Below are 19,647 nucleotides of genomic sequence, written 5' to 3'. Positions count from 1 at the left end.
TAAAGGTGCTCAGCTGAACGGTGCGGAAAAGAGCTGCTCCTGCAGTGAGTAATTCTCAACATCCAAGTGCCCGTGTGGGCCTGAAAATGGCTGAGCAAAGAGCAGGAGCTGCCGCCACACGGGTGCGTGTGCAGAGGATGTGGTAGCAGGGAAAGCAAGAGCTGCATTTTCTGCGTAGGAGCAGCCTGAGCTGCATAACTTTACTTAAAATGAAGGTTGCAGAGAGCTTCACCAAGGAAACAATGCTTTTCCCAGCAAAGTCAACAGGAAAATATTCCAACTATTTCAGAGGAGGAAACATTCTGACTGAAATATTTGTGTCTGCATATCTTTATATAATAAGGCTGTATATCTGCTCCATGAGTGCGTGTGCGCCTGGCTATGCTAGCTGAAACTTCCAGAGGAAGGATATGAAAATTTCTGTTTGGTATTTTCTGTGGTTGTACTAGTTCAAAGTTATTTCTTTAAATGAATTGTTCTAAAAACAGGGAGCTCAAAAGCCAGTGCTACACAAGGAAGGCTCATGCGTTGTTCACAATGGTTTTATTGTTCGTGAGATTGGCACATGGATTAAAATTAGTGAACCTGTTAATTCACTTCACCACAACCTTCCTACCAAAATGCAACAGCTTTGTCCTAGGTTCAACAGCCCTACAAAACAAAAATTAACATTAGGAAATATATTTATTTCTTTTTTGAAAATAACAGAATAGTTTTTGCTGAAAATCAGGGAGAAAAAAAACAATCTGGGGCAAGAAGAGAGCATGAAATGCTTTAGCCCAAGTGGATAAAATGAGATATAAGCAACTGAACACAGAGATTTATCATGAAAAACGTTAAGCAACCTTATCTCTCTGTGTTGCTAGCAGCTCCATCTGTTATACACAGTAAAAATACTGAAACCAGAAAAGCAAACACAGCAACAATCAACTTTATTTATTGAAATAAAGATGCATAAAACAACACTCCTATATCAAAATGTCCTAGAGGAAGAAAACCAATCTCACCAGGCAAGGTTTCCCAGTCCTGAAAGAACTACGAAGGGAATTGCTGGAGGCAAAGAGCTGCTGTTGTGTAGGAAGCAATACACCCTGAGATACAGAGGACAGAAGGATTTCTGACACAACAGAGGCTTTCTATAAAATATTCCAGGTTGTATTTTCTATGGCAGTATTAGAATTCTCTTTTTCATTCTCCTTTCTTGAAATGAGCTGTTCTGAGAGTATACTGGTCAAAGTGATTTGCCCTTTCCCTAGGAGATTATAAAGCGGGAATCTATTTTGATGGTTAATCATTAAATGGAGTCCTTTCCATTTTCAGGAACAGAGCATTTCCTAAAAGAAACGGTGCCTGAAATGAAACGCTATGTATTCCAGCAACCTCGGCTTGCAAATAAGCTGACGGTTATGCAAGCAATGGCACATGTGGATCAGGTACTGTCTGAATAAGCAACTGGAACTATTTGGTTTACAAATAGTGAGCTGGTACCCATGGCACCTTAGGCAACAGGTAACTCCTTCTGTGCAGGTTGTTATCATCTGGGTTATCTAAAATATGCTTTCTGCTGCACTTGCTGCAGGTAAGAACATTTATTTGTTCTACAAGTTCCTGGACGACTTACTTCAATTGGAAGTTCACTCAGGATGCCAGTAATCACACTAAAGTATAATTTTCTTTTTTCCTGGAAAGAAGGAGTAGACATTCTACATGGACAGCCTGATTCAGCTCCCTTCCCCAGCATTGCTGAAATCAGGCTGTACAAGCACCGATACTTCCGTTTGCAGCATTCATTGCAGATTCCCTAAATCAAAGATTAATTTCAAATCAAAACTTTTACCAAAGCAAAATTCAGTCCTACAAAGGCAAACACATCATTGCATTTGATTCAGGGAACTTCTGATCAAATACAAGAAACTGCTTGTTAACTTCCTGCTAAGTAGTTCCTTTCATACCCAGACATTATCATTGATGTTCTAAAATACTGTACATAGTTATGCTAAATTTTATAGCCATCTACTTAGCTGAAGCAAACTTTATATTTTTTTTTTCTGGAAATAGGAACAAAAAGCAATCAATGTGAATTAAATATTTGCAGGACTATTGCTTGCATGTCAATATTCGCATCCCTATCCAGAAATTTCTTTAAAAGAGCGCCTGAAATGACCAGAGTTCCAATATAACACAGCAGAATATGGTGAATTACTTAGCTGCATCACTAAATGTGGCTGGTGTGTGTGGATATGTATGTGCTTGTGCACGTAGGGAGCAATTTCTGTTATACTAAACACAGGAAATAACAAGGGTGGAGGCTCTGCTCCACCAAACAGCTGACTAATCCTGATAACCCTGGTAATGACTCTACAGAGTTTCAATGTAGAACCCAGGTGCCATCCTGCAGTCAAGGATCCAAGGTACTTCCGCTAGTCTTCTGGCACTGGCCCACAGTCATTCTGCAGAGGCCTCAAATACCATATAGTGAATGAACCCTAACCTGTTTTCCTTGTAATGTGATCACAGCTTGAAGAGGCTCCAAAGCTACCTCGATGTTCAGAAGAAAAACAGCGTCATGACACAAGGCTGTGCTCTGTCCTGCAGACACCCATACTCTACATGATTTGTATGATTCTTAGCATAGCTTTTGCCCACACCAATTAGTGGTTGCCTGCAGACTGCTCTGGCCTGATCTGGGGCCAACATAGACATGTTGTTGTGGGCTTAAAGATCTTGTGCTGGGGTCAGGGGCTTGGAATGGGGGAATTAGCTATATGGATGTAGACTCTATAATACTACTTATTCTACTTCCTAGGACCAGAGAATGGTCCCTAGCCTGTCTTACTCAATGACATGATCTGAAAGATGTGAGGACAGCTTTTTTATATGCAGCTTCTGCATCACTAAGCCTTGAAACCTTAAAACCTGCTTTAAACAAGAAAGTCGGCATTTTGCTCCTATAATATTACCCATCCTCCACAGCATGGATAAATCCAAATGAACTCTTACCTTCTTTCACATTAACACTTGAGCTGTGCTCGCTCCAATCATAATTCAAGGAACTGTTCTGTAGTGTGGAATGAGCACAGCTAATGAACTAGTTTTGTTGCCAGGGTTTCACTAATCATTTTCAGCTCTAGGAAGATACTGGGAAATGTGAATGTGCCATGTTGTTCAAAAGTCTTTATGCTCATAGACTGCTAGTGTCAAGTACCGTGGTTGGTCTCCAGCAGCATAGATCTGTCTGAGCTTTCACAGGTCATGGAGGTTGTTGAAACCATCACCCTTTCTCCTCATTTCAAATGTGAAAGAACATTTTTCTCACTTCTGCCTGTTATGTTTGAGCTCTACAGATAACCTTGCTGCCCTGGATTTAAAGTTTGGATTATTTGATTGATCATAAAATCACAGAGTTGTTTAAGTTGGAAGGGACCTTAAAGATCATCCAGTTCAACCCCCTGCCACAAGCCTTCCAGTTTACTCAAGGCCCCATCTAGACTGAAACCTTTATGCTTTTTGTTTTCTTTTCCCAGCTATCACAAAAGAGTGAACCAAAGTTTTCCTGTGAGATTGGTGCTCCATGTAAATCTTTCAGGAGTTCATCTGAGTGAAAGATTTACATAATTTCCTGCACTCCCTTCCGTATAGCCCTCTCCAGTTTTGTAGGGATTGGTTTAAACTCGCCTTGTGTATCCATATTAGAGGTAAATATTCCCTCAGATGTTGATGAACCTGTGGTAATAATTTAATATAAGAGACTTTGCTGTGGTGGGAGTGAGGTGGGGAAGGAACCAATGCATGTGCCCTTTTGTTGAACCTGTAGTGTGGTGCCTGAGGGGAAGTGCACAGGATCCTGTCTGTGATGAGGATAATCTCAACCCAAGTAAAATTGTAATGACTCTTTCCTGTTTCACTGGAGAATTTCAGGTTCTTACGATACCCAGTGGTACAACCCCCAGGTGGCATTTGCACAGGAGGCTCCTTCACCCCAGTTATCAAATCCACCCAGCTGCATCTTCTTTATTTTTTTGGCATTTACCTTCCATTTCCAGGGGGCTGCAGTGTTTATCAGATTCATGGACTTGTACCTCTGTAATTCTTACAGAACTGGATGGCCATGAGCTGTTCTCCTCATGAATTCTCCAGGCTTGGTACATGGAAAATGTTTGTAAATTGGTTTCTTCCTTTTCCACTGTTTGTGATTTCTTGAGGACACCATTAACAGATATAGTATGATTTTGGGTTTTTTGTTGTGATGGAATGAACACCAACGCATTCACATGGAGAGCTTCCACCTAGGTTGAAACAAGCCTGTGTCTATAGATGCCTGGTTCAGCTTGGTGCTGCTTATCAGAATGTTTACTAGTGAAAGGAACTGCAGCCCCTTTAGAGCCTCATTAGAACTAATTAGTTCCATCATTGCTTTGTTGGTTGCAGTTGCTTTTATGTACAATAAATTGTACATATACAGTATAATGCCTCTGCCTTTTCTCCTCACGGAAATCAAAAATTGATTTTTTCCCTTTCCCTGTGTTCTCTGAGGGTGGAGACCATCTCCAAGGCAGATGCTAGTTAGCATCTACCAGCTATGGTCCTGCTCTTGACATTGATGTATTACACGTAGATAATTCGCATCTACAAGTTCATATAAAATGAACCCAGGGCAGGAGTCATGATCTTCAGAGATGGTTTTGTGTTCTGCTTTGTTTATTGAGTCAGACTGTGTGTCCCTGAATTCTGACTACTGCTTGTGGAATTGCTAATCCAGCATCTTTTGGTCAAGTTCTGTTTCCCTCTGTCACATAAAACCTTTGAAGTCTTTCATCACTAATACTATACAGCTGCACTGAAGCATGATTGGTCTCCAAGACATTTCTAAGTACATATTCATTTTGCTTTTTATCTCTGGCATTAATCTCCTGTTTATCTTCCTTATTCTATTATGAAATTTGAAGGTGTCTACAATGCTGCCTAGCTTTGAGCTTTCAGTATTCTGCTAAGATCCTTTACAAGTCTTGTGGACATATGGTTCCTGGTTTCTGAGATTGCAACGAGGCACATCATAGGGCGTTAACTTTTACCACCACACATAGTGAGAAAATTGCTTTCTGTTTATCTTTATCTATAATCCTATTTGCAAGAAAATAGGGGCTCGACCTTTTTAACCTTCTGAACTTTCTGTATGCTTTCAGACATCTGCTATGTTTCACTACCTTCCTTTTTTTCTAATCAACCTGTTCATGAAGTGTTATCTTCTATTCCCAAACAGAATTTCATTCCTTGAATTACTTGGACTGAATGTAGAAGGGATAATATTTAATCTCATTTCTGTATGAATAACAAACAGAGTATTCATCTATCACTGGTCAAAGTGAGCACTGGATATGCATCATGAGGGTTTCTTTTAAACAATGGATCCAGCTTGGGGAATGTGAAATATCTGTTATTTTCTTTTCAGTCTGAACTTCTGATTGGGCTCATGGTAAGTCAACTTCACAGATGGAATGATAGAAAAACCTGGAGAAATGCAAAAAGTAAGGCACTGCTGGTCATATGCAGAATTTATAGTAGACTAGTTCTTTAATGTCCAGCTTTAGTCAGCCTGTTTTGCCACTCTGTCTGTTTATACAGTTACACCTAAAATGTTAACTAATGATGCACCATGCTATCGTGGCTTGTGTACATCATACTATATCACAGACCAGACGAGCGATTCACTGAATCAAGAGAGATTCAGCGGCATCTACAGAGCCGATGGTTTATTGTTTTTTTATTAGATTCATCACAATTACAAGATTCATTACAATTTTACTTGGGTTGAGATTATCCTCATCACAGACAGCAGTATTGGTTTATTAATCAATATATCAGTTGGAGATCTGTCACTTTATATGTGGGCATACATTCATACATACAAGAATCATAGATATCACCTACATATCCTGCATATCTATGGTCATTAAATTCCTTACACTTGAAAAGGAGAGTTGATAGATGAGGCATGATGAGTGTCCAGGTGATTATATGTGCTTTTATTTTACAAATGACACCACAGATCAATGAAATAAGCCAAGACCCTGCGCCACAAAAAGTTCAATACTGATTCTGACAAGAAAAATGCACAACTATGTTCTAGTCTAGTCTAGTCTAGTCTATTCTTTTAGTCTGCTCCCATGTGTGCATGAGCATGTGCATGCGTGTAAATGTGTCTTTAGAGTGTACACATGCGCTATGCAACATACACATAACCTCAGTTAGAGTATCAGCTTCCCATACAGCAGAAGCTGTATGGAGAGCATGAACAGGAGCAGAAAAATGTGTGAAAACAGCTGTCTCCAAAAAATCCCTTGCCTCTCCTGACTGCAGGTTGCCAATGTTTCCTAGAGACTGCACAAGATACAAGGTTGTGCATTATTAAAAAGGAAAGCATATAAATCCCTCATGAGGATTCAACATGGATGTGCTCTTTAAAGAGAGAGGTTGGTGATGCCTGTGCTTGAATGTGTTATAAAATTGTGCATGTGTTGAAATCTGGCACTTTTCCATGCAGCACAGTACTTGCACTGAGCAGTCATTCGATGCCTCAAAAACATCTCTGGCCAGATACTTCATTCAGTTTAATCCTTCACCTTGCCAGGACTTTTGCAAGGCATTTCATGCTAAATGCAATGTGCCCTTCAGCTTCCTTTCTGAAACCATCAGCCAGCTCTATAGAATACTCCACTGCTCATATTTTTTGGAGGATATCAGCTGTAATGTAGAATACATGAAAAGAATTACTGTATAGATCCTGATTACCTACCCAAAGCAAATATGGACTTTGTTAGAAGTCTTTAACATTCGTTATATGCAAAGATACTTATGGTCCTGTCTCATGTCGTCTGCCCGCCCCCCCCCTCCCCCCCCGGGAATTCATGGAGGTGGAGGAGATGAGATTGGGGCACCAAATTTAAAGACACCCAGCAAAGTGCATTCACCACAGCCTGCTACAGACACAGCTATAGCTTCTCAGCCCTCTTTTACGGTGCTGCTTAACATGATGCTGAGAAAATTACATAGCCATTTTGAGACCACCACAACTCAAACTTTACCTGCAGGGCTGAAAAGCTTCTTGGTTACAGGATCTGTTTGTGGCTACTGTCATTGCCTGGCATGTGTGGGTGCAGTTCTATAGGTGTTTTCTGCCTGGCAGTTACCAAGTCTGTGGTTCTGCTGACTAATCAGTGAGTTTCTGGAATTGTTTTTTCTGTACATTTTCTGCTCAGAGATTAAGCTGAGCAGAATAACAGCCCTTGATCTGCTCTCAGTTCAACATGAAGGAGGAAAATTAACACAGACGTGGGTGGAAGAATCAAGAACTGAAGTCTAAATCAAGAGGAAAGGCAGGTTTTGAGATGGGCTGATGAGTGATACAGTAGGTTATGAGCAGCTTAAGGAAGAAGGATGAGGTAGCACAAAGAAAGGCCATCTCATGTTATAGAATCATTAAGCAGGTTGGGTTGGAAGGGACCTTTAAAGGTCATCTAAACGGTTGGTGAGTGTCTACATTCTTTTATTTTGGCTTATTATGACCACCCATTGCTGCTGCCTTGATAGAACATCCAGTTCACTATCTCCACTACTAGCTTTCATGGGTTACAGCCACTGAGGACCACTGCATGCCACATCATGTTTATGTGCTGGACTAACATCTCTATGCCCCCTAGAAACTGATTTACCTGCAGAGGGAGAAGAAAAAATATCAACAATGCAAAGGTGCTAATGAGCTAGAGGAATAAATTAGTGACAATAGAGTGAAAATGGATCAAGTTTGGACAAACTGAAATACTCCAGCAATGAGTTTGGAACATTAATAAAGACAGAGGGAAACACATGAAACCAGCTCTACAGAATGCAGGAGTTAACAGACAAGTAACTCACTAGTGACACAGAGATAAGCCACTTAGGCTGTCAGCTCATGATGTATTCATCAAGCCATCTCAGCTTAGATATGCTCAGTAAACCTTTGCTTTCTTAGAGTTTTTACCATCTATGCAGTACATTTTGGTTATTTTTAAAGCTCTTCCTAATTTCAGAGGTGTCTACAGGTACATTGCGAATAAAAGGCAGATTAGGGACAATGTGTACCCTCTCCGGCAGCTATCAGAAGAACTGGCTACCCTGGATATGGAGAAAGCTGAGGTTCTTAATGACTTCTTTGCTTCAGTTTTCACTGGCAAATGCTCTACCCACACCACCCAAGTCTTGGAAGGCAGATGCAGGAACAGCGTGAATGAAGACCTTAGGCCCACTGTAGGAGAGGATCTGGTTCAAGACCATCTTAAGAACCTGAAACATGGGACCTGATGAAATCCATCAGGTCCTGAAGGAGCTGGCAAATGAAGTTGCTAAGCCACTGGCCATCAAATTTAAAAAATCCTGGCAATCAGGTGAAGTTCCCAATGACTGGAAAAAGGGAAATATAAGCCCCATTTTCAAGAAGGGGAAAATGGATGACCTGGGGAATTACAGACCAGTCAGTCTCACCTCTGTGCCTGGCAAAATCTTGGAGCAGATTCTCCTGGAAGGCATGCTAAGGCACATGAAAAACAACAAGGTGCTTGGTGACAGCCAGCATGGCTTCACTGAGGGCAAATCCTGCCTGACCAATTTGGTGGCCTTCTATGATGGGGCTACAGAACTGATGGACAGGGGTAGAGCAGTTGATGTCATCTACCTGGAATTGTGCAAAGCGTTCGACACTGTCCCACACGACATCCTTGTCTCTAAATTGGAGAGACATCAATTTGATGGATGGACCACTCAGTGGATAAAGAACTGGCTGGATGGCCGCACACAAAGAGTTGTGGTCAATGGCTCAATGTCCGGCTGGAGACCAGTAACGTGTGGTGTCCCTCAGGGATCGGTGTTGGGACCGGTCTTGTTCAACATCTTTGTCGCTGACATAAACAGTGGGATTGAGTGCGCCCTCAGCGAGTTTGCTGATGACACCAAGCTGTGTGGTTCGGTTGATACCCTGGAGGGAAGGAATGTCATCCAGAGGGACCTTGACACGCTTGTGAGGTGGGCTGATGCCAACCTAATGAGGTTTAACCATGCCAAGTGCAAGGTCCTACAGCTGGGTCGGAGCAATCCCAGGCACAGCTACAGGTTGGACAGAGAAGAGATTGAGAGCAGCCCTGTGGAGAAGGACTTGGGGGTGTTGGTTGATGAGAAAATGAACATGAGCCGGCTGCAGTGTGTGCTCACAGCCCAGAAAGTCAACCGTATCCTGGGCTGCATCAAAAGGAGGGTGACCAGCAGGTCAAAGGAGGTGATTCTGCCCCTCTACTCTGCTCTTGTGAGACCTCACCTGGAGTATTGTGTGCAGTTCTGGTGTCCTCAACATAAAAAGGACATGGAACATGTCCTCAACATAAAAAGGACATGGGTGAAAGCTGTGGTGTCTATAGATTTCCATATAGGCTCACCTTGCAGTAAATCAAAGCGAGTATGTGCTTAATGACCTAGAGCTGTCTCCTTCTGTTGGAGTGTATTTCAAGAATGAAGAGCACTGCAACTACAATTAGGGGAAATAATATCTACCTAAGGTCCAATATTTGGTAGGTAGAAGGTATTAGAAAGTCACCTTTGTTCTTTAAGTGACTTACTAAATGGAGGACTGGACGTCATCTGTGAGGCCCAGCAGTCACGTTCATATGAAAGGATGAGGGGTTGATTTGGCCAGTGCTGCTGTGGATTTCTTGTATTCAGGCTGTCTGTTACAGTCACAGTAAATGTAGTCTGAGATGCCTAAAAATGACTGGCTGCCACATGCAAACTAGGGACCATGCTCAGGATGTGGAGCTGGCAGCTCAGTGATACGTGCGTCACCTAATATTTGGTGTTCTCCTTTAGCCACCTGCTTTGGATTTTTAGTTAGAACATGAGAAGAAGACAGCAATCATTAATAACAGTATTAATCACTCTTATTGGGGTAAAACATTATGCAGTTACAGAGCTTTTTACTCAAGAATCTCAGCCAACACCAGGAATCCCCATAAAACCTGTGAGCGGCATTAGGTAACTTGAGTAAGTATTTGCAGTAAGATAAGCCCAGCAATTGTTGATGTTCATGGTATTTCTTACACGGGGAAGAACTGCAGACACAGAGTTTACCTGTTTATCTCCAGTTACATTTAAGAATCTTGAAAGATCATGGAACACAGTGGTAACAGTCACACTATGATAACCACAATGCTACTACAAGGTAAAATGTTTTGTGTCTGACTGAGATGGAGTAGCTTCTGCCCAAGCTTCTCTGTAGTCAGCATTTAGAAGGATATATATTTACTTTCTGTCATAGATCTTGCAGTGACCTCCAAACAAGAGTTAAAATACTGTTCTCCTGCATGTGAGAGGCTGTCTTCTTCCCTGAGCACTGATCAGGGTGCATGCTGCTCAGTAACATTCATGCATTTTACATTGGTAGCTGCAGAGTTTAGTTTCCCCAGCATGCTCAGAGCTGAAGTGCAGCCACCTCCAGGTCAGAGAGATCCGTCTGGTCTCAGGGCATTGCAGAACAACCCATGAAAATGGTCCCACAGGGGCACACAGGGAGATCCTGATTCTGATCAAGGACAGGTTCCTCAACTGGTCTGTGGAGGGCTGAGATCTTGGGAGTTCTGCAATTTACATGAGCTGAAGATGTGACTACATATCTCTCAGGTATGATATTTAGTTTGCTGAATCATGTATTAATTCTTTAACTACCAGCTTCTGTTTAAAGCCACGCATATATTATTCTGATATGCTTTATTCTCAAAGCCTTAATGCTGATATGAAGTAAACCAGAGAAAGTCAGAACAAACTCCTTTGTGCAACAGTTGTAAAAACAGTGGAAACTTAGAATCATAATTTGCTCTGTCAAACTTCCATACTTGGATTTATTCTGTGTAAATGTAGGGAAGGGTCCTGTGCTCGGAGTGCAGCTTGCTGGGGATTGTTGACAGCTGCACACGTGCTTGTGTACACAGGCAAATGTGTGTGTAACTTAGATACTCACAGAGACATATGTGTGTATACACATATAAATCTTCCCTTGTGTGTGTGTCTCTGTGTGTCTGTGTACATATATATTTATAGGGAGAGTAAGAAAGAGATTGAGTACGTATGAGAAAATAATTCAGTTCTATGATCTGAAACGCCCTCTGGATGTGCTCACCCCTCTTTACTAAGTACAGAGAATACCTAGGGAGGCTGAAAAAATGCTATTTTTAGTAATAAATTTCCTAGCTTGTGTTACTAATACCGTTGTAACTTATTACACTGAAAGGTATTTGGAATTTAATTAACTTGGCTTTTAATCCTGTTTGCTTTGTTCTTTCTTCCACTGTGAGCAACGAGAATGAACTGTGTACTTTCACCTTTATTACCAATCAGTGTCCAGTTGCTTTCACTTTTACAGTCTCAGATATATATACAGTACTGCTGTGTGAGAATATGCATTTCTCAAGTCAACAACTCCTTTTGCTAGCAGAAATAAAAAAATTAATAGAAATTCAGGAAGCTTTTTGCTTCATAAAACCATATATTATATACTGTATTTTTGATCATAATTCAAACTATTCCAGTTCAATTCTGCCTTTAAAGCTGTTTAAGATATCCCTGGACTTAATCTGGGGGTGTTGTGACAGGAGGAGATGCTAGACTGAGGTCCGCACAGAACACTTCTTATCTTCTCCACTAAAGTGGCTCTCATGCCTGCGGGTCCAGGCTGTGCATTTGAGCCAAAACAGTTGAATTCACCCTACCCAAACCTCCGTTCAACTTCAGCCAGTCCACACTAGTTCTTGCCCACTTTGGAAAAGCCCAGCTGCAGAAGGTGTTTTGTCTTTACCCAGGCACAGTGACCCTGGGTACACAATGGGGCACATAAATGCTCTTCCTACTTCACCAGTTGCAACATTTTCTTCATTCAAAGGCTGCATCTGAGATTACTGCTTCTTCGAGAAGGAGGAACATTTTCCCAGTTCTGCCAGTGGGTGTTATTATTTAATATAGGAAGACTGTATTGAACAATATTGCCTAAACTAAATGACAGTGCCTACCTGTTGGTAAAGCTGTTGTGACAGTGTATCTCTGTAGAAGAACAGGAAAAGCATAATTGCATTTAGTGACCAATTGACACATGAAAATAAGGGGTTTATTGTCATCCCCTTTGCCTGGTCCCTGAAGCAGAATTTCTCACAGCTATCTACAACCACAGGAGTTCAGTGCAAGAGGCTGAAAAAAGCACTTACCTCTCCGCTCCTTATTTATAGCACCCAGCTTGTTATTCAGAACCTGCTACCTTTGTGACAATACCTATTGATGAGCATTTCAGTTCTGTCAAGTTTTAGTCATGTAAATTGTTTTGAATTTCATAACTTTTAATGCTCAGCTGAGACAGCACAATTCCTTTCAGATCTGAGTGATGGAATTGCTTCTTGATCTCACATGAACACAGAAGTAATTTCTATGTACAAATGGCACTGCTGCTTATGTTATCCATGGTCACATTTCCATGCAGCCACTGGCCTGCTGTGGAGGACAGGCCTGACACTTCCTCAAACCAGTTTCTTTGTACAGTTCTGTTTCTTATTTGCTCCCCATTCCACTTTCCAATTTGCAGATGCTCCTTCTGCAGGGAACTGGAAAGAAGAAAATCTCAACTTCAAGATTGTGTTGCATTTAGCTCACATCACTGTAGAATTTTTGACACACAGAGATGGAATAGTGAATGCTGCTGTCAATAAATAACCGCATCTTCCAAGTGCCCTTTCCTTGTAGTGGTAGCTTCTGTTTGGCCTCTATTAGAACATACCACCTGTGTTTTGCTATGCTGTATTTCGTTTTCCCATCAGAGATACTGAAGTGTATTTCAGTGTTTGAGTGGAAATCCCACTCAGCATTATTTGGAAAATGCCCTGTTTGTTAACCAAACAGTTTGTGCTAGTTATCACTGAGTCTAAAAGGATATCAGACTTCTGGAGATTTATCTAAGGCAAAAATGGTTGCTAGAGATCAATGTCCAGATCGCAAACTTCATTCATTTTCCTTCTGCATACCAGAGACAATGACTCATGTTTTCTGTCTCTTCGTTTTGCATGAGCCTTAGTAGATGGCTCATTTGCAGCCAAAGAGAATAAAGACCTGCAAATGGCAAATTAAATTCTTGCAGTTCAGTTTCATCATCTTTTCCCCAAATTTGCAACAGATTTTTTGCTAACACAAAAATTTAAAATCTGCAATAGATATTTCACCCCAGTCGTAGGTGGGCTTCCTTATTAAATCACAAAATCTTAACTGCAGTATCCTACAATAACAGTCCTAAGAGTGGCAGGGAAATTACCATCATTCCCCCCTTGGAAAAATGGGCAAAACATGCACAAATTCAAACAATGTTTCTGCAAAAATACCACACCCCCTTTTTCTCATTCAGGAGCTCTCTTTCCCATGCTAACATTACGCATCACTTACTGGCATTACATTTCTTGTTTTTCAGGAGCTAAATAATAATATAGTTTAAAAATACGAACCACAAGTTTTGTACAAATTCATGAAATTCTTTCAAGTTACTTTTCATAATACAATGTGATCAATCGCCCTGTTTTCATATTTCATAACAGCATTTCAGCCTGCCACAGTGTTCGCCTGTACAGGATATATAGGAAACCAATAGAGCTGCCAGGCTGCTGGGACTGTGCTTCCTCAGTCTGCTTCCTTACACTTTAAATGTTAACATTGCTTTAACCTTCACGCTTCTGCAAAAGTGCACGAGGGATTTGAAACCTCTCACATCCTCCACAACCACATCTTGTCAGCGCACTTTGCTTTTCTGGTTACCGAGCTAATGGAAGGTGGCTGAATGAACCCTCTGCTCAGACTTGGAAAACAGAGAAGAGGAAAATGCCTTGCCTTGGGAAGAGTTAATCCTACCTAGCCTAGCATGGCTGGCTGCATCATGGTGACTTCCCTGCAGGACTGAAAAGTTTGACACCACTGTTTGTTTAGGGTTGAGTCCAAAAGCACTGTCGTGCCCTGTCAGGAGCTGCAAGCGTCAACAGAGTTCCCCTGGTGCCAGCTCTCTGTCCAACCCCTAAGGACCAACAGGGAGCAAAACAGCCTGGTGAGGCAGAGCTGGAGCAACAGCAAACACTGAGACGAGGCTTTATCGCTTGATCGTTCATTTACTTCTGATGTCAGAGCATTTTCAGGTGCTGGCTTACAAAGAAGCAGTAACTTCCTCAGTGTCAAAGGGTGTTCTTTCAAGTGCACTTCCCTCTCTAATAGGCTTACGAATTTCCTGTCAGATTGGTGCCTACTTAGAGCTGAAATTTGTTTTCCTGTAACAAAGTGGAAAGAATTAAATTTGCCTAAAATGAAGATCTTCCAGGCTTATCCGCATTTTTAAGTAAGACCTTGATACTGTAAAGCCATGACTCTGCTCTGTTGCGCTTTATCTTTATATGCACATTTCAGTTGTTTGCAGAGCCAAACTCTGCGCCTGCAAGAGACCTGTTTTTCAAAGGCGTGCTGTGGAGACAAAGGTTGAAACCCAAATCACTTCACAGCAGTCTGCAAGTCTGCCTCTCTCTTCAGAAGCTGTGAATGTGTCTAAGCAAAAAGCAACAGTTCTCCTATCTGTAAATAATGGGCTTGGGTGAAATAGCTCAAATACCTGAAAAAACCCTTGTTTGAAAAGGAGAAGGAACTTCTGGTTCTGGGCACCAGCCTGGAATACTTTGGGGCTGGTTTAGTATGCAGGAGGTAAAGAAATGAAAAGGCAAACCATGGCTTAAAAATATCATTGCACAAACATGCATGCATACTCTATCAGGCCCTGCTTGGTGGTTCAGTAGTGCAGCAGGCAATGATAATGATACAATTTCATAGTTCCACTGATCCCAAGGGATGCACATAATGCTTGACAAACTGATGTTATGTATAAGCAGTAGGCTGGGCCTTTCCTTTTCATCTGTAGAGAAGCAGGAGAGATTACAGTACAAATATAGCAAAATCTGTCTGGTAAACTCAGAAGCAAGTGGAAACATAATATATTCCATTCAATCAGCACATTAAAATTGTGTTAATAAAGAGATTCAGACAACTTTACACTTAATTAGCAGACAAGCAGGAATTGTTCCATTATTTTGAGGGCGAAGCAGTGTGGTATAATAAGAAACCGAAACCATGTAGAAGACACATAGACCATTTGTGTGCATAAATCCCTGATTCAGAAGAGAATATGGAGGTCTCTGATCTCATTATATCAGGGAGAGAAAAAAATCCAGCCCTGGCAAACTTTATTTATAACCCTTGTGTTGAGCTCTAATTTCTCCTACGGTTGTCTTTGCTTTTGGCAGTTAGTTTGTTTGTGATTTTAGTAGAGGTGATACTAGTTTATCAAATGACACCATGTTAGGGTAATGTAAAAATTTTCCTGAGTAAGTGGTCACCATGTCTGAGCCATAGGTTTTATCTGGGTGGGAAGCTGAAGTCTAGCAAACTGGGGTTTGTTTCTGGTTGAAGCCCCTAAACACAGGCTGGCTTTCAGGGAGTCTTGTTTGGGCAAGTGGATTCTTTCTGAGAGAAGTCTGTCCTTTTTCATAGATACAGAACCCTGTCACACTAGGTTTATCATTTCCCCACCTAACATTAGGCTCACAAAGTACTCTCCTGCAATGAAAATGAGCAAATTCAGTTGGCTTCTTGATTCTTGTGCAATGTAAAGTTACAAGCTACCAGGCCAATAGTAGTGTTCACAAGCTTAACACATTGAGATACATCAGCTGCTTAAAGACACAAAAAGAAGATTATTTAATAGGCCATCAAAAGCTTGCAAAAAACTTATTTCAACTCCTTGCCATCTCTGGAAAAAAGCAGCCCAAAAAGCCAAGAAAGGACATCTTCTGCTTTGAAGGTCTTGACAGAGATGATACCACTGCTTTGCAATATTATCATCTGCTATTTCCCTGTGGCATATTTCTGCAAGTATCTTCAAGAGGTGTTTATAACTTGAACGACAATTTCTCATGAGAAAACAAGAACGCTGAAGTGTTCTTCATAGTCACTTTAACTGCAGCCTATTCCAGCAATATGTAGCAACAGCTAACAAGCATCTCTATCACACAGGGAGGATGCAGGAGTGGGATGCTGGCACAGATCCCCATGCCTAAACAGTAGTATCTGTGTGGGGGAACCTGCAAGACTGTGAGGCTGAGAGTCCCCAGTTCAGCAGTGAGCAAGGTAAGTGTTTATGCTGGATGGCGATTCCTCATCTACCCCTCTCCCAAAAGCAGAGCTGAAATCCCAGGCAGAGTGCACATACATCAACAACAGCTCCACTCATCAGAGTGGCTTAGCCTCATACCTTTAAGAAATCAGGCTAAAAAAATTTATCATGAGACCACTTGTGACAGTTGCAATGTCATGGATTATTCAAGGTCTATCAGATGCAAAGGGACAGATGCTGTGGGCATCTGCAGCATTTACAGACTGTTCATAAATGTTATGAATTTATGTTCTGCTTACCAATTATATTCACAGTTAAATGGGTCAGACAAGGAAGTACATTCACTAAAGGAACTGCAGTTTCCTAGACATCAGAAACTTTAGCTCCAGAGGAAACATAGTGATTTGTTGTGGTTCAAGAAGGTGGCAGGGAGAGGACTAGAAGTTTTACAGCAACACCAGCTTGACTCAGAAGAGGGGCTGTGTGCTGCAGGCTCAAGACTCTTATGGGTGAAAGAGCCCTAGAGAACAGCAAAGAAATATTCCTGGTCTCCATGTAGAAAGTGAATAGAGACATTCTGATAATCTCTGTATTATGTGAAGAACCTCTTTTTTTTTTCATCATGCTTTTTATTCCAGAGACAATGCTACTGTTCCAATAGCTCTGTCAGAGCTACTGAGCTGTGAGTTAACCCTGCTGTTGCCCCGGGAGAAGAAGGTGGAAGCTGCTGAGCTAAAGCAAAGCCTGTGGATAGACCTTTTAAAGCTGCAGAAACCATCAGCTCAATGGAGGGGAAGTGACTGCAAAAGGAGGCTAAGGGAGACCTAATAATGATACCCTGAGGAAAACTGCTGGTCAGAGTAATTAGATATGAATCTAAGAAAAGCCATAATTGAGTGGAGAACAGAGGGTTTATTTTTATTCCTCAGTGTCTGGGAGCACTTTGGATGCAAGCTAAAGGAGTAAGTTTCAAGATGAAACCCATGATATCCCTAGGATATAGGGGCTACTTGGTGGCCAGGGCTGCCTTCCAGCCCTAGCTCTTCATTCCTCATTATGGCACATTATGGGACAACTGGGACATTAAATATGTTACATTCATTATGGACATCTGTGGTCTATAAATGTGACTGTGTGGGATATCTGGTTTCTAATGCAGGCTGTGAAGGGATGTCCCTTTTTACCATGGTTGGGGAGGAGATGACAGGCTCATCAGAGACTTCAAAAAACCCTCAGCCTTTCAGTCAGCAAGAAACCGAGTGCTCTCATGTACCCAATTTGTTGTAAGGGGAATGCCATGCAATATTGCTGTAGTAGTTATAAGGCATTAGCTGCCATCTGATTTCAAAAAGTCATTTCTCTGCAGCAATTCGCCAATGATCAGCCACACAGTCATACATCCCTGATCAACTGTCAATGGGAAGCCTTCTTTTGATGTCACTGGGCTTTAGATTTAGCTTGTGAGAGACCAGGCCAGTTAATTATGTGCTTTAAAATGAAACATGATTATTACTGATTATTTTCCCCCACTGAATTCAGCAGAAAAGTTCACTTAATTCTTTGTCCTTTAATCAAAGGAGTAAAGCATTTCAGCAATCTGTAAATCTGGCCATACAGAGTTACAAAACAGGGAAAATTCACAACAGTGCCATTTTTCTTTGCAGTTCCTTTATCTCAGTGAAAGATATTTAAGCAAATCTGCCACAAAACACACTGCTGTACAATGGCGCATAAATTGACTGATGTTCCTGTTAGGAATTTTTGCTGTAAGTTTTGCGGCAGAGGGGAAAGGCAGAGCAGAATCATGTTGAAAACCATTGGTGTTGGTGTTTAAAAAATCACTGCTCCTTTTAAAAACCCGATCTTGTATCCTTACCAGGCTGTACCATGAGACACTTACAAGCTGTGTTATATTAAAATGTTTAATTAGAAATATGAGTTATACCTTGCACAGTAACAAGAAACCACCATAAATATCAAATAATGTATACTCTTGATAGTCTCATACTGTCAGAGCAGTCATGCATAGTTCAAATCCCTTTTCAGTGGGACATTGATTAAATTCTTTGATGAATCTAGGCCCATGCATTCAGCAGCTTCTTCCCTTTCTCAGCATGGGTTTAGTTATCTGAAGCCAGAAACGGCCTTTGTATGTTTAGATTTTGGGAGCACATTTAGCTGGAATCTAGCCTTGCACCTAGGGCTAGACCTCCGCAATAATCCAACTCTGCTTGTTCCGGCTCCGAACAAAGAGAAGCAGGGCTACGGGGTTATGTTACTCACTACAAGTTGAGGAATCAGCTTTCCATGTGGCATTATCCTCCCACCCCTTTTCCCACAGGAACTGTGCAAAGTAAGTTAAGCTTGAGCCTTTGCCATTATCTTGCTCTAGTGGCTCGGTTCCAACACACAGCCGTGTTCCACCTCATTATTTATACCCTGCTAGCATCTTATTTAGTACCTCAGCTTCCATCAGAAATGTATTGGGATAACTGCTTTTCCCTGGAAAAGAGACTCATTGTAATTGCAGCTTCTCTGTGGGGGTCAGCACCTCCTCCCCATGAATACAATAAGGTGCTCCAAGTGCCACCTCACCTGCAAATGGTGTTTCTTCTCTTCAGAGTCACTTCTTGTGGGCTATAAGTTGCTACTGAATTTCTGCAGTAACATTTTAATTTAATAACTTCAGTTTAATGGCTTTTTTTTCCTGTGCATTGTAGCATAATTAATTAATATGATGGGAACTCGTGAGACTTGCGGATCCAAGATGCATCTGGGCATGCAAGGGCTGTAAACACGTAAACCTGCATTAGGGCCTATTGAAGGCGGGCAAATGCAGAGCTGTGCATGGAAAGAATAAACTATTTTATCCTTAGGGATAATAAGAAAATAAAACCAACTAAACTCTGATCCATTGACATTTAAGGTAGCTAAGCCCTAGGCTTCCTGGACCTCAGAGTTTTGGCTCAACACCTCCAAACATCATCTTGCATGCACATATGCATGCCCAGGAGCTGTGGGCACTTTGGCCACTTGAAAAAGTAGCTTAAACAGATACTAGAGAGCCAACAGTCCAAGGAGACTTGGTCTCCTTGGCCTACTTAGAGCTGTGGTGCTCTGCATATCACATAGAAGAGATAAGGCCTTTTGCTGGCATTGAACATCCTGAATTGCTGGAAGAGCTGATGCCTTGGTGTCCCACTCCTCCAGAGAAGTTACAGGACAGACTGTAACTGCAAGACTGTCAACTACTTGAAGGTGGAAGGTTTTTGCTCACTGCTGGTAGTGTTTTCCTGCTATGATGCGTCAAACGTTCATCAGTCAAGAGAATACACATGGCTCTGGCCCAAAGACCTGCTTAAAGCATTTGCTCAAATTCTGTGTTCAAGACCATGCTCTGG

The 19,647-nt window shown here is 41.5% G+C and overlaps 1 long non-coding RNA gene across 1 annotated transcript; it reads left to right on the top strand.

Moving 5' to 3' along the window:
• Positions 1-1,232: 1,232 nt before the first annotated feature.
• LOC134167884 (uncharacterized) lies at positions 1,233-13,320 on the top strand. Its single transcript, XR_009966317.1, has 3 exons — positions 1,233-1,579; positions 4,044-4,155; positions 12,644-13,320. It is a non-coding gene; the product is annotated as an uncharacterized LOC134167884 (long non-coding RNA).
• Positions 13,321-19,647: the final 6,327 nt, after the last annotated feature.

This window comes from Pezoporus occidentalis, unplaced genomic scaffold, assembly GCF_034315485.1.
Source record: "Pezoporus occidentalis ecotype Australia unplaced genomic scaffold, CSIRO_AGI_Poc_V1 ctg3, whole genome shotgun sequence".
NCBI classification, from domain to species: Eukaryota; Metazoa; Chordata; class Aves; order Psittaciformes; family Psittacidae; genus Pezoporus; species Pezoporus occidentalis.
Note: the sequence above shows the minus strand (reverse complement) of the source record. Positions and strands in the feature narration are given on the sequence as shown.